Below are 15909 nucleotides of genomic sequence, written 5' to 3'. Positions count from 1 at the left end.
TAATTCAGAAAAAAATATTTTCTCAATGACAGCTACTGTAAACTTCAAACTGACAGTTTAGGTTACAAACCCTGGAATGTAATTAGTATACACGTTAATGCTTCATTATAACGAGTGTTTCGTTGAAATATGATGCTCGTCCTGCATTTTTCAATCGTGTTCACATGTGCTCCAAGCTTGCTCACATCTGCCCCGCCCCCATAGGGGCACATGTGAACAGTTGAAGATATTTTTAAAAAATTCCATAAAGTATAGAAATATTTTTTTTTCAATCTGAAAAAAATCCATGGCACAAAGAAAAGACTATTCAATCATGAGGACCCTTTTTCTGTGAGAAAATGAAAACATTTTCTGAGAAAATAAGAAATGAAAAAAAAAAATGTTCACATGTGCCCCCCTTTTCCCCTACATAACATAACTTCTCCCCTGTTAAATATTCAATGTAATTTTAACAACTCAAAAGAATAGGTGCGTGTACTCATGTATGGGCATCCGAAGATGTACTTCTTAGATTCATATTTTGTTAACACTTATAAAATATGTTAAATATAAGGTATAGTACTTTCAAATTTAAAAGAATTATGATGCTCTTGTTAGGGTCAGGTACTCCAAAGCTGAATGAAAACGCAGTGATATTTGTACAATCTGAAAAATAATGATTTCATTTTTCTGATGAAATTTTAAAATGAATGACTAAATAAATAGGGAATAAATAGTAATAATATTTTTTTCAGCAAAAAAAAAAAAAGATGGTAAAGAGCACTTTTTGGAATAGTTTTGAAAATTTTCGGCGGGGGTTCGAACTTTAAAAATCTACCCCCTGTATGCGGCCATGATATTTTATTTTATTTTTTTCCATGATGCCTAACGTCTCTTCCCATTAGATAGAGGTATGCATGCAGGAACGTATTTTATTTTACTTATTTTTTCTTTTCTTTTCACTTGGTAAAATCTGGAGTTTCATTCAGTGAATTGAGAATCGCCCTTCTTCCTTCGGGCTCTCTGTACTCTTTATTATAGTACTTTTAACAAAATGACTTAACTAAAAATAAAGTTTTGGTTTGCGCTTTTCAGACTTTTTTGTCACTTTATTTGTTGAACAAAAAATACAATAACAATAGAAAATTTGCATCACCAAACCGGAAAACATGGAGTTATGAAATGCATACCCATAAATGCTCATCGTAACCCATCATCCCTCGGCTTAAATTGCTGGGAATTAGCTATAAATATAATCAAGTATTTACTTACAATGTACAGTACTTTTATATTTGTGTACATTGTAATTTTGTGAAAGTATCAAGTATCACTTGTATTCACGAAGATGCAAACATTTCTTTCAAAAATATCAAATTTATTCGCATATTTTTGGCTCATCATAAGGAGAGGGTTCCGTCCTGGCTTAGGAAACTTTCAGAAAATTAGACAGCATAAAAAAGAATTTTTATACTGAAATCAGAAAATTTGATGAAATATGATAGCGTAAAGCAGTTATTTTCTCACTGCGCATGCTCTAAAGATAGCAAATTATAACTTTCAAAATTTCTTGTGCCATAATAGATTTGGCATCTAAAAAAAAAAAGAAAAATCCAGTAGAATGTATTATAAAAACTTAAAAATATATTGGCGACCTAATTGGAAGCCTTTTTCAATTATTCTCATAGGTGAAGGTTGCTGTCATTGAACCGGTTCCATGACTGGACCGCGAAGATATTCCCCCACCAGAGTTTTCTCAGGCACGAAATCAGTTTTCGTGGCTTCTTTTGTCTTCAAACATTCCAATGCAGAATTGTCAAAAAGCTAGAATCATCATTTTGTTAAGCGTCATCTTGAAAGCATCATATTGTTAAACGTCCATATAAGATTTCTGCTGTTCACTTACTAATTATTGGCATTTACATTTTGTTTTTACATGCTTTGAATATTACTGAACAACTAAATAGGAACATTGACTTGAAAAATATTTGATTTCTGATAAATAATTTTATTTGGATTACTGGAATTTACTGCGTAACTCAAAGGGAAAACAAAATCCAACCCTATAGGAGGCCCCTAAAGCAATGTTTACCCTAGGGCCCACCTGGCTTCAGTCGGCCCTTTACGAATGTTAAAAAGTTGAGGAATGCTGCATAACAGCTAACAAAATTAGAAAATAAAATAAAAACTACAAACAGACTTATTCATGTCATTTTATACTAACCGTGCTTGTAATAATAGAGTTCAACTGTATCTGAGAAAGAACTATTTCGGGAATTCATCAGCACTTCACTCATTTAATCAATTGTTTACGTTCAAATTTTCGGAAGCAGAATTACAAAAAGTGCAATTCAATCGCCACTACGCCAATTCCAAGATACGTTCTTGCTAATTTGCTTTCCGTTAAATTAAATCAATTTGCAGAAATGATATAAGCTTTGTTGAATCGACTTTTGAAACATTCAGAGTTTAGCTCTCTGCCGTAGATCAAGGATTAATCGTTTATTTTGGTGAGTAATCTTCAATTAACTTGTCAGTTTTTACGAGTGTGATTAGCTAAACGAATCTCTTACGTATATTTCATATAGTTGTAGAACACTGTGTACTATACGTTCATTACAAACATAATGTATTTGCCGTTGCAACATAACGAATAAAATGATTTTTTTCAATGCCGTAAACTAAAAAAATTCTGGGATCAAATGAACCGAGTTTTTAAATCTTCGAGTTTAAAGCTTTACTGTTTGCTTTGCATCCGTTACTAGAAAATTATTTCTATTAATATTCTTTACTAATCCATGGGGGCACTTCGACGAGAGGCCATGTCAGCCTAGTCGGGAATTAAGGGCCCTGTTCGGAGTTGGTGTCGTTTAAGTTTTATGGGGGAAATGGAGTCCAGTAACCAATCTGACAGAAGTCCCGCCTTGACTCTTGGCGTCCCTAGTTTAACACGGTACTTGTACAATACGGTTTCGATATTACACGGTATCAAATTTGTGATTATTATAACACGGTTTCGATATTACACGGTACAAACCTTTAATTCATAACTACACGGTTTTGATGTAACACGAATTTTAAAAGAAAGAATTTAATTTTTGTTCAATACACTGTTAAAAATGTATGATAACAACTGTAATAAGTTTTTACTTTGTTTTTATGAAACTTTTACGAAAAACTTGTCTGTTTTGGGCTCGAAAGTTTGATTTTCCCCCATAACACTAATTTAAGCTTTTAAATACATGCATACTTGATTTTTTTCATCAGTGTTCTTAAACCAAAAAGGGGAATATTACTTTGTTTCCAATGCATTGTAAGAAAATAACATTAGGATTAAACATAAGCTAAATTGGCAAACGATAAATAAAAAATGTAGTCGAAACAAAATAAAATAGAATGATTCTATTTATTTTATTTTAAATTTTGTTTTGTTGTTGTTGCTCAGACAAACTTTATTGCTACAGAAAAGCTACTTAAAGTTTTTACTCAGGCTGTATATATATATATATATATATATATATATATATATATATATATATATATATATATATATATATATATATATATATATATATATATATATATATTTATGTATTATTATTATTATTATTATTAATTTTTTTAAAAAAAATGATCTTACAAGTAGAAAAATGCTTTTGAACTCGAAGAAAAATGAACTGGAGGAAAAAATTAAATAATCCTCAATTCTCAAAAAAAAAAAAAAAAAAAAAAAAAAAAAAAAAAAAAAAAAAAAAAAAAACCTCATACATACATGACATCTACTGTGAAGGAACATTGGGCATCATTGAAAACAATCAAAAAAGAAAATAAAAATATTAAAGTTGCAATACTGTCTCCTAATTTGTCGAATCAATTAGTCAAATTTTCTCCCTCCTTCACCTAAAAAACCTTTTGGAGGTCCCAGTGACCTCCGGTGACTTCCCATCGAGGCGACACTAGGGGGGAGGGGTGGCACAATTTCTTAATTTCGCCAAGGGTGCCAGACCCCGTAGCTACTGTTCTCGTTAAATCAGGGCTTGCTATGTGTTCGACTGTATTATGGTGAGGGTTGTCCTATTTTGTCCACCCCGGAAAAAAACCAGTAAAAAACCGTCCCGGACAAATGTCATTTTGTCCATTTCGTCCATTTTGTTCGCTTTATCAGTAAACTGAAAGTTTTTAGCTAAAAATTTAAAGTTTGAAAGTAATAAATAATTATATAGATTCCTACTACTCAAGTAATACTATTTTAATATGAAAATAGCACACATAAATATGTATATGAACTATTGATTGTAAAATATTTTAAAGTGAAAATGAAAAAAGTAAGATCAGTTGAAGTTTATGTAAGTGTGTATATAAATGAAATGAGTGTTAATAAGTTATAATGCATGTAATAGCATTTATAAAAACAAACACATCAGCTATAAATTTTAGATAATTAAAAAGTAAACATAAAAAGGTTTTAAAGGTTGGAGTCTCAAAAAATTAAAAATCATATTTAGAAAAAAGAAAAACTACTCGATATTAGTAAAGGAAATGTTGACATGAAGTGAAATCTGTTCTTGCAATACAAGTGTGATGATCAGGAACAGGCTCTCAGGCTCTAAACCCATCTAGGCTGTTCCTAGTCAATTTATCAGTCCCCAATGAAGATTAATGGCCCTTTTAAAGCTATCTACCCCCTTGCTCATTATAGCCTCTTCCGATACTCTGTTCTAAGTACCCACAACCCTACTAAAGTAGAATTTTTTCTTAATTTGTATGACATTAACATATCCATAAAAATTTGCAGATTACATAAATATTTTACTATGGAGTGACATCAATAAAAACTCGAAAAATATAACAGTAATGCAATGTTTTTAATCTATACAGGGGTCCCCCCAACAGAGCAAGGGCACATCCCCCCTAAAGATTGTATAGATCCCCCCAAAAAGCAAGAGCTCCCCCCCCCCAGAAATGAGAAAAGATACCCTTCAAACAATTGTGCCATAACACCCCCTAGGTGGGCTCCCCTGATCTGTAAAGCTTCGCTTTGTATGTATGTCTCCAAGCATTTCATTTAACTTTTCCATTGAATTTAATTTCTACTATTGTGATACACAATAGTGTAATCACGAGCAATAGCTCATTCACATTATTAAATGTTATTATTTTTAAGTAAACTGTCATCTAAAATAAATTGCACCAACGTGCAATTAAACATTTTTTTGGATTTATTAAATTCTAAAGTTAACAATCATTCTATTTTAATTAAATGATTAATTCATAATGGATGATGTATTAGAATTATATACTAATTTTATTACACTAATAACAATAAATTTATGTATGGATAATAAGTGGATTTTTCTTTTCGTCCAGTTTTGTCCAATTTCTTCTGGCGTCTCGGACTAATTACAAAAAAGTGGACAAAATAGCAACCCTGATTACAATACGAGCTAAAAAAAAAAAAAATGATGTGATGTTTACTGGTTAGTTTTTGCTGTCTAAATTATTAATGCATACAAAAATTTTTAAAAAACTTTCTTCTAAATTATGAATTTAATGAAGTGTAATTACTGATTATACGAGTATATCGTTTTTATGCCACCACACACCAGTTATGAATGCTAACAGTGCGGGTTTTGAGGCAAGAAAGAACATAGTTCGTTTTTTTCCAAAATTTTGAGTTGTGTCACTTTTGTCGCCGGGTTGGAAATGTCGATGTAAATTTTTTAGTATAAAAAAATACCTGAATCGTTACGTCAGAAGAAAACACTTGCTGGTGCTAATAAATCTTTCTGCAATTTTTAATTCATCACCTCACCAGGGGCATCCACTTTGGGAACCCCTGAATAGGGCCATCCCGAAGGGGGGGGGGGGGCGAGCGGGGCAATCGTTTCGGGTGCCACGAAATGAGGGGGCGTCGCAAGGCGCCTCTCGTTTCGACGGAACACGACAACATTCACACGAAATGAGGGGCGCCTTGCGGTGCCTCTCTTCGTATAAAATGCACCGATTGTATAAAATTAGAGGCGCCTTGCGGCGCCCCCTCATTTCAGGTATCATAGATACACAGCCATAGACACACAAAATAGAGAGTCATTGCAATGGTTCTCTATTTTGTTCTATGGCACTAAAATATTCCTGTCTCTCAGTCTCCAAAGCATTCGTTTCCTTTGTATCATTGAAACAGATACAATTTCTGAGAATATAACTGTTTAAAATCAAACAAAAGGCACTTCTCTTTTGTCTAGTTCTCACCAAATTTGCTTGAGTTCTGCCCCCGCATGCAGTGACGTAACGAGAAATTTTTTTAAGGGGTCGCTTTGAAAAAAACAGATGTTTTTTTTAATTGATCGAATAGGAAAAAATGTCAAAAGGTGTCCGGTCAAAATTTTGAAACTTTTAGTTTTAAAAATGAAATTTTAGCCTTAAAACGCGATTATAGGCGAGGCCATATTTATTGATGTTAGGGTAAGGGAGGTAGTTCAGAGACTTTCCGATCGATTATTTTTTTAAATAGATTAAAATCAATTCCTTCTCCCCCTGAAGTTTTAGAAATTGAAGCTTCAAAACGTAGCTTTAGACAAACTTTGAAGATTTGATGGATAGGAGGATCTGGAGCATCTCCCAGGAAAATTGTTCAAAATTATGGTCAAAAAATTTAAGCAGCGTTTTACTTTCAGTAGCTATCCCACTTAAATTTTTTGTAAGTGTATTTTGAAAAACCCATTGCTTGTGATATTAAAGAAAGGTGGCATGGAGGCGAATATTTTCTTAAACTCAATTCTTAAAAGCAATTTGTAAGGCCATATTTTGTAATATTAGGGCCAGTGATTTTTCGAAATTAGAGCTCCAAAAACGCAATTCCGAGCGATTTTCGGTGTTGTTGAGTATTTGTGGACTTTTCCCTAAAACTTACAAATATTTGATGCAAAAGAATAACATCTTTGTTGATAACATATAAGAAAGCTGATAATTGGTACAAGTAAAACCAAAAAACTCTTGAAAAGAATCATTGGATGAGTTTAGATCAAAATTTAATTTTGATGTAATTTACTTCGATAAATACATTTTCTCTTTATAATCAGCAAATTATATTCGTGTTCTTAGCTTGATCAATATGAATAACCAATTCAGTTTTAATTGTTTGTTTTTTATCTAGTGGGTAATATTTTACTAGATTTTTAACATTTCCGTTTTTCGAAAGGTTTTTGGGGCATTAATGTTTCACAAATATCAAAAACAGATTCAGTGCTTGTGTTTTAATTTATATTATGCATAGCCCATTGATTGTTCTGTTTATCAATATGTAAAATATTCAAGTATCTACTATGCACTGATGTTATAACTAGCTTGATTTTTCTGTGTGTATGGGGGGGGGGGCGCACAGTGGAGTATTTGACTGAAAATCCTGGCCAAAACTAGTTTGAAATTTTCACTTATCTGAAGGCGACACCCTTGTGTGCGTTTGTGCGCTGTACGGCGAAGCTATCCCACTTATAGACACGAAACTTGATATACAAGTTGTCTGAAAGGTCTGATGTTACAATTTGAAACTCGATTTTTTAAATTTGAATTAGAAAATGAAATATTATATATTTTATCCACGGTTTAGACTTTTGGATGTTTAAGACCGTAAAAACGATCCTAGTAAACGTAGAAAAAAACCCAATGTATCACTAGATAGGAAAAATAATTTTCTTCAAGAATATGGTTTGTTTCAAGTTCTAACGTAATTAACCGAATTTCTAAGAATTTACAAAGGGAGGTCTTTTTTTCGACTTTTATCGATTATTCAATCAATGTAAACTAAAATTCCTGCATCCAATATTCTAATAATGTTATGACTCTGAAACTTTTTAAGGAAATAATATATAAACACCTTACCTTCATTTACAGCAAAAACGGTGAAGTTATGGTGTTTCACTGATTTATAACGATTTTTTTTTCAATGAGTTGAAATAAAAAGTTTCAATAATTTTCACTCGATCCGAAATGGATGCCACAGTTGGCTCTTTGCCAATAATGCTTAGACAAACGATAAGTAAACATGTTCGATGCGAATGGCTGTTTTCCTTTGAAGATATGTAATTAAGTGCACTGTTCGAGGGGAAAAAAAAGCAAAAAGCGGATAAAAAATCCTAGTATTCTGCACAAAACACTAATTTGAAACCAAAAAAAAAAAAAAAAATCAATTTTATTCTTTTGTTTGGTTTCAATCATTAAAGCCCTGAGTTAATCATGCACAAAAAGAATTAAAGACAAGGGTTTCGGGGTTACAAAGAACCTTTTTTCTATTGCAAAAAAAATAAATTAATGAACTAGGATTTTATAACTGTAAAAACACTCGAAAATGATATTCAAAAGCTCTTTGTTTTTGAATTGTATATATTGTACTCGTACCTTGGGTCGATCCTTAGCTTTACATAATGTGATGTGTCCCGCTAAAAATTGTACAAACAAAAACTTGGAACTAAAATTTTATATAACTTCAACTTTACAATGAGTAGGTAAAATGTCTTAAATGCGGATAGCTCGCTAGCCTTAGGAGACAATTGCAACTGTCTCCTAACGCTAGCAAGTGTGTGGGGGGGGGGTATTTCCCCCTTTTTCTATGTATAAGGGAGAAAAGACCCCCCTCCCCCGGTACATTATTTGCAGAATGATCTGAAAAAATATAAATATTTATTTATTTTATCTAAAATCTCTCTCAATTTTAAGGAAGAGCAAATTTTCTTAGCGAGGTCACAAAATAATTTAATTTATTAACTCATTAACATACACGAGAAAATTAACATAATTGAACGCAAACACATGTTTTAGGGGCAATGAATCTCTTTAGCGATGCATAAAGGCAAGCGTTTCGAAATTAATTGGATGATTCTCATTCCATAGCTTACATCTTTGTACATTGATGAAGCGGTTTCTCGTAACTCTGAAACTCGTGTCTGAATTGTTGTTTGTGCGCTCAAATATGTCGATCTTTTCATTCAGTAGTACTTATGATAACTTTTTACAAATTTATTAAATCTTTGTAGGTAAATTCAGTTTAAAATCATGAATTGTCACAAAAAGATCGGTTTATGCACTTTTTTTTTAAAATCATTTTAAAAAACGCAGTTGTAGGCGGAAGATTTTTTTTTTTTTTTTGCTGAAATTAGCACTAGAGACTTTGCCAAATACGGTGCAACTTTCAAAACAGTCCGACCAAGCCCGACACCCATTTAAAAAGCTTTCTCTAGTTATAAATTAAGGCGAAAAGCCTTTGAAAATCTCACGTACCAAGTTTTCCTTATTTTTTTCACAAAAAGAAAATAAAAATATTATCTTTGATTTATAATTAGCACTAAGCTCTGACATTTCTTTATACCGTAAAATTGGTTTGGTTCAATTCCATTCGTTTAGAAAGCCACAAAAAAATCTACATTGAAACGTAATAATTAAGCTGAAACGTAACAAAAAAGCGAAAATTCTTATAGAAATCTCATCTTTTACCGAGGCTATGAGCAATTGTACGTGACTCAAGTTTCCAAAACAGGTGCCGATCGATGCACCAGTTAGTCAACTATCATAGAATAAATTTTCATAAAAATCGGGTAAATTTTTAATTTTGGACTTATGGCCAGGATTTTCAGTCAAATACTCCACTGTAGGGCGCCAGGAAACTTTCGCTCCGGGCGTCGTCAGGTCTTCGGACGACCCTGCCCCTGAATTAGTTGATACAGTAGAGCCCTCTTAATGAAACAGCCAATTTGCCACGGAAAATATTCCAATAAGCAGTATATTCCATTATCCGGGATATGACAAAAAAAAACACTGGTTTGGTACATTGTAAACGTATTACATTAAGCGAGACAGGGGCGGATACAGAAATTTTTGTAAGAGGGGTCAGGTTTTAATGATCAGCATTACACCTCCTACTTAAAATGGTATCAGTTAAGCAGGGGTGCCCCCCCCCCCCCACATGAGATCGGAACCCTGTCAATCCTTTCCCACTACATTTTTCAATGACGCAGCTTGTGCCATAGATTATAATCCCTTAAATTTTCATCAAAACTCATATTTCTTTAGGTGGACAGGCGAATCACGTTACCCTAAGCTCTGAATACATGAGATTACTGCTATTAAATAGTTGAAAAAGCTCAGACTACGCAGACACGACATGTGGTTTGAGTTGGAAGAGTGCTTTGAAAAAACTTTAAGCTCATTAGAAATTATTATTCTTTTGAAAATTAGCAAAAAAATAAAAATAGCAATAGCCCAGTAAACGAACCCAGTCAATCCTTTGAATTATGACGCGCTGAGAAGAAATACCGAACAGAACCAAGCAAAAAAAAATTTTTTTTTTTAATAACATTGATTCCAGGTACTATATTTTCGGATCTAAAAATTTGAAGTTCAAATACAAATACAAATGTGACGAACAGCCACAAGCTCTTGGCCCAGCTAGGTTGATCCTAGTAAATTTATTAGTCCTCAATGTAGATCAATGACCCTCTTAAAGCTATCCACCCCCTTGCTCACCCCCAAGTGCTCACAACCTTGCTAAAGTAGTAGTTCTTCCTTCAATAATAATCATAATATAAACCTTGTCACAGGATGGTCAGCTGACCCTTTGACCCTCCCCTGAATCCGCCCTTGAAGCGGGATATTCTTTTAACCGATATTCCAATAAGTGAGTTCAACTTATTTGTGAAATTTTCCCACGTAACTGGACAGTTATTATCTATTCCACTAGTTTTATTGCATTACCTATTAACCCATTTTTTTTTCTTTGGAAAATAGGAAATGAACGTGGTATTTGTCCTACTTTTCATATTTATTGGTTCGTCCAAGGCTCAAAGAGGTGAGTATTATAAAATAATAAAATTGTTTGATGCAGCTATTTATTTTAATCGAATACTTTTAACGCCTACTTCAGGGGTTCTCACATGGGCGGATTTATGGGGGTCAGAGGGGGGCAATGCCCCCCCCCCCAGTTTTGGGAAGACTATGTAGTAACAACACATCTTCCAAGAATTAAAAAAAAAAGTTTTATTATTTTTTCTTTTTTCAATAGTTCAGAAGGGCATGGGTGGATTTATAGGGAGGGGGGCATAGGGGGCAGTGCTCCCCCAGTTTTGGGACGAATTTATATAGTAACAACACATCTTTCAAAATCTTAAAACAAAAAAATCATAACTTTTTCTTTTTTGAATAGTTTAATGAAAATGAAGAGAAAAGCGAATGTCGTTTTCTGATGGGAGGAAAGAAAAGGGGGGGGGGGGGAAACGAACATTAAATACAAATAACACAGCTGTCACTGGGGTGCTGAAAATGTGTCTAAATTCACTATTTTGGACTGAAAACCATTTGGGCAAGTATATGAATGAAAATATAGGCTAAACGAGCTATACATTAATCTGCAACACTTATAATAATTGACTATTATTTTAACAAATTAGAACTTAAAGCAAAGGGCAAAAATCTCCCTCCCCCTCATTCGCGCTAACAGAACGATCTACTTGTTACGATTTGTGTCCACATTTAAAGTATTTGTGCATAATATTTATGTTCTTAGTAGATTAATTGGCCTTTTGAGAAATTCTAAAAAACATAGTTTTTTTCCCTTCTCTCTCTCTCTCTTTTTAAAGAGAGAGAGAGAGAGAAAGAGAAAATAAATACTATCGCAAACTGAATAAATTTCAGTTATCTGAGTGTTCTGATTAAATGAATCTTTTTAATTAGAGGGAGAGTACAATTTTACTTACTTTATAAATACTGTTTAAAAAGTAAGGTAAGTCATAATCATCTAAGTCTAATTGAGTAAGTCCTTGTCATTATTGAAAACTAAATAATTGAGTCATCAAAAGTTTTGGAAAAGTTTGCTGAAATTTTATAAAAGTCTATAAAAATCTAACAAAGATTTGTAAAATCGTAAAAATCCTTTAACCGTAAAAACTGACGAATTTTCGTGAAAATTACAAAAAATCAGGCAAAAATCTGCAGGTAAGAGTGAATTACAAACAGGGCCGAATTTGCCTATAAGATAAACAAACTATTGCTTAGGGCCCTTTCTTTGAAGTGTTTCCCTACTCCCAAAAAAAAATTCATGATTTGTTCCTTAAAAAATTGAAATTGCTTGAAAAAACTAATTTAATATTTAAGTGCTTGAAAACCTTGAATATTTGAAAACGTGTGGCTACAAACCTTAAATTTTAAATTTTCTAACAAATGGTAGAGGGGGGAGGAATGCCAAAATATGTCAAATTAAGCCCCTTGTCACATCCTATATTAAAAATGTAAAAATCATGGTTCTCACGTTTGTAACATATTATTTGAAATAAATTTTTGTGACTCACATGTTTCATATTTTGCTATTTATTCAATCCCGAATGCAGTATTTTAGAAATTTTTTTGTACTGATTGCTTTTATCTTACTTCTGCATATTGTCCATCTGTTTAGCACGGAAAAAAATACACACTATTTCTATTTCTTTTCGTTTTTCTGCCCTACTTGCAATTGAAGAAAAGTTGTTGTCATGAGAAATCTATGGTTTAGAACAGGACTGTAAAAATTTACAATCAAGTACTAAAACATCATACTGGAAAGTACAAATGAAGTGCGTTGAATAATTTTATTTATTCTAGAGTCCTTGAAAATAATTAGATAAGTCTTTGTAAATCCTAAGCAAAGTGAGCTCCAATTACTTCTACACCATATTGTTAAACTGTTTAGCCAGGAAAAAAAAAATGATACACTTCCTCTATTCCTTTTCGTTTTCTGCACTACTTATAATTAAAAAAAGGTTGCAATGAGAAATCTATAGTTTACTTTTTCTTTCAAACTTAAAATGGCTGTTTCTTACAAAGTTTGAACAATACTGTAAAACTGTTAATCTAGTTATTAATTTCTATGTCTATCCAATTAACTTTTATAAGGCTTCAAAATGCAGAATTTTGTATCCATTTTACAAAATTTCCTTCGGGGGAGAAACCCCCGGCCCCCTATAATTGGAGATATTCTATTTCCCCACTTAAAAGGGAGCCCTGCGTCACTCTCGGTACCAGATCCCTCTCTTAAGGTCAATTCAAAAAGGACAGCATGAAAACACACATTAATGAAAACGACACACAAAAAAGTAAAGCATGGATTTATGCATCACAGGAAACAGGACAAAAACATGGGGAATGGGGGGCAATAAAAATGTTGTTAAAAAAAAAAAATCCTGCCCCCCCGCCGACCCCGCACCCCCCCCCCCCCCAGGAACTCAGTCCTAAATCCGCCTATGGGGTTCTCAAACTTTTTGAACTCGTTGCACCCCTTTGAAGAATTAGAATTTTCTCAAGGCACCCTAGTCTATCTATTATTATTTAGGTATGTGCATGAGAGTACCAAATAAGGTTAATCTAAGATTCAAAACCGGAATTAAACTTTTGTTCTGACATTGCATCCCCTACCACATAATCACTTTTGCATAATAACTAGTCTAATTCAAAAGAATCGTAAGACCAGAGCTGATTTCTCCTCGACGCTTTGCAGCAGAATACAAAATACAAATACAAATACAAAAGTGACGACCAGGCAACAGGCTCTGGGCCCCAGCTAGACTGATCCTAGTCAATTTACAATCCCCAGTGAAGATCAATGGCCTTCTTAAAACTATCTACTCCCTTGCTCATTACCACCTCTTCCGGGGTAAGCTGTTCCAAGGTTCCCTACTACCCTGCTAAAAATAATAATTTTTCCTAATATCCATGTTAGCCTGAGATTTAAATAGCTTAAAACAATGACCTCTTGTCCTGTTTTCAGTGCTAAACTTCAGCCCCCATAACATCTTTCATTTTAATAAATTTAAACAACTGTCAAGATAGACTCTCCTAAAAAAAAATAGTAAACTAAAGAACAAAGTCAATTTTACACCAAGTCAAATTGACAGTAAAAGAGATGCTAAAGTTAATAAAAATATTCTTGCATTGTGTAAGCAGCTGCGGGTCAAGTACCCGACTGAAATCTTCACAGGCGCAAATCAAGTGGTTTCTTCACAGCGGACAAGAGAGTACTTGATTCCCTCCCTTCTCCCTCCCCCAACAATACTTTAATCACTTTTATTACAACCTTCCGTTTTGTCAGAGTTAATATAGTTGTGACCCAGTAAGTGGGTTATTTTACTAACAAGTATTGTTGCGTAAAAAAATTCATGTACTTGTTCTCTTTCTACTGTGCATTTTTGTGAATGATGAAGTCGTCCGAAGAAGAAAACATTCAGTTTGTTTAGCCTTTGTTTTGAGATGTTGCTTTCGAAGGAGAAGCATTTACCGCAGCAGAAACTTCAAGAATCTTGACATCATATCCTCTTTTTTAGGATCTCTCTTTTTTTCTAGAGGAGCTTATTTAGATCATTTTTTAAACATTTTCACACCACAAGGAAGTAGCAAGCACTTGACTAACCAGTTACTCTTTTTACCGAGTCAAGTGGCAAATTGGTTTGCTGAGGGACTCGGTTTTGATGTAACCAAAGTTCTCCAAATGAAGACCGGCCCCGAAAGGAAACCTCTTCCCCTCTACCTGACTGTCCTGAACAAGACGGAAAATGCCGAGGACATCTTCGGAGTCTCCCACATCGGGCACCTTCGTATCACTGTCGAGCGCCCTTCACCCAAAGTCTACCCCTGTACAATGTTACAGGTGCCAACGCTTCGGACACACTGCTGTGAAGTGCTTTAGAGCTCCACGGTGTCTGAAGTGCGCCGGGAGAGCACCGCTCTTTCGAGTGCACGAAGGACCAAGACTACTCCAGCCAGCTGCGCCCTCTGTGGAAGCCCCCATCCTGCCAATGCCCCGGTCTGCGCCCGCACGACCTCAGCCCCGCCAGCAAAAGCTCCCCAGGACCTTTCCTACACAAGTCGGCAACGCCTGGAATCAGCGGGACTCCTAGCACTGCACCAAAGACCACCATGGACTTTCCTTCCCCGTCCAGTTGCCCGTGCAAACAACTCACCACCCCCTGACTCCAGCCAGATCCTTGCTCTCCTCACACAAGTCCTCTCCCAACTTCAAGCTCAACAACTGCGAATAGAAGCCCTTCAAAGCGCGGCCTCGCAGCCCTAGCGAGGCCATAATGCTTTCTCCTCTCCCCCCCCCCCCCCCCTTATTCTTTTCTTTTAGGTGCGCTCCCGGCGCTTTCTCTCTCGCTCCAACTCCTATAGATTTCAGGTAAAAAGGGGGTTCCCCCCCTCCGCCTGTTAGCTATTGCATGGCTTGGCTTGGCTGACTTAAAATCCCGAGAGTCGCAGTCAGTCACTTTCCCTCAAAGTTCGCCACTCTGCAAGGTGCTTGCGGAGTCGAATTGATTTTGGGGCAAAGAGGTCGGAATCGAAGGCTCTGAAATTTTTGGAGTCGGAGTTGCTCATTTTCTCTCCGACTCCATAGCCCTGATTATGAGGAGCGCTTTTTGTGAATCACGAGTAGTAACAATCACCATAGCAGAACATCAAGAATTTCATTTTTAGGGTTTCTCTTTCTGTAATAGTATCTAATAAACAAGTTAATTTTATTAATAAAGTTAGCAAGTTAATATCAAAGCATCGTAAATTTGCGGATTTTGAACTCTTGATTACTTGTTTTCGAAGCTTATCTGGATTCAAAACATCAAATTAAATCATTTTTCACCATTCATTTGTTTGGTGCCCCCGTCGCTTTGCCGACACGAAATCCAACCCCCCCTCCCCCCCCATTTGTATGTATTTAATTTAATATTAGATTTTATTTCGTGATTGGGGGGAGGCAGCATCGGCAAAACGGAAGATCAAAAAATTAGTTCTTTTGAGGGTGCTTATGTTCATGTACATATGAGGCAGTGAGAAGCAAAGGGATGTAAGCGGACATTTTCAAGTTTTGAGTTAAACGCATTTAAAGATTAGCTCCTAGGTAGGCTTTCATTGATTTTTTTTTTCTGAATC

This window comes from Uloborus diversus, chromosome 9 (genome assembly GCF_026930045.1).
Source record: "Uloborus diversus isolate 005 chromosome 9, Udiv.v.3.1, whole genome shotgun sequence".
Taxonomy (NCBI): Eukaryota; Metazoa; Arthropoda; class Arachnida; order Araneae; family Uloboridae; genus Uloborus; species Uloborus diversus.
This window is presented reverse-complemented; position numbering follows the sequence as displayed.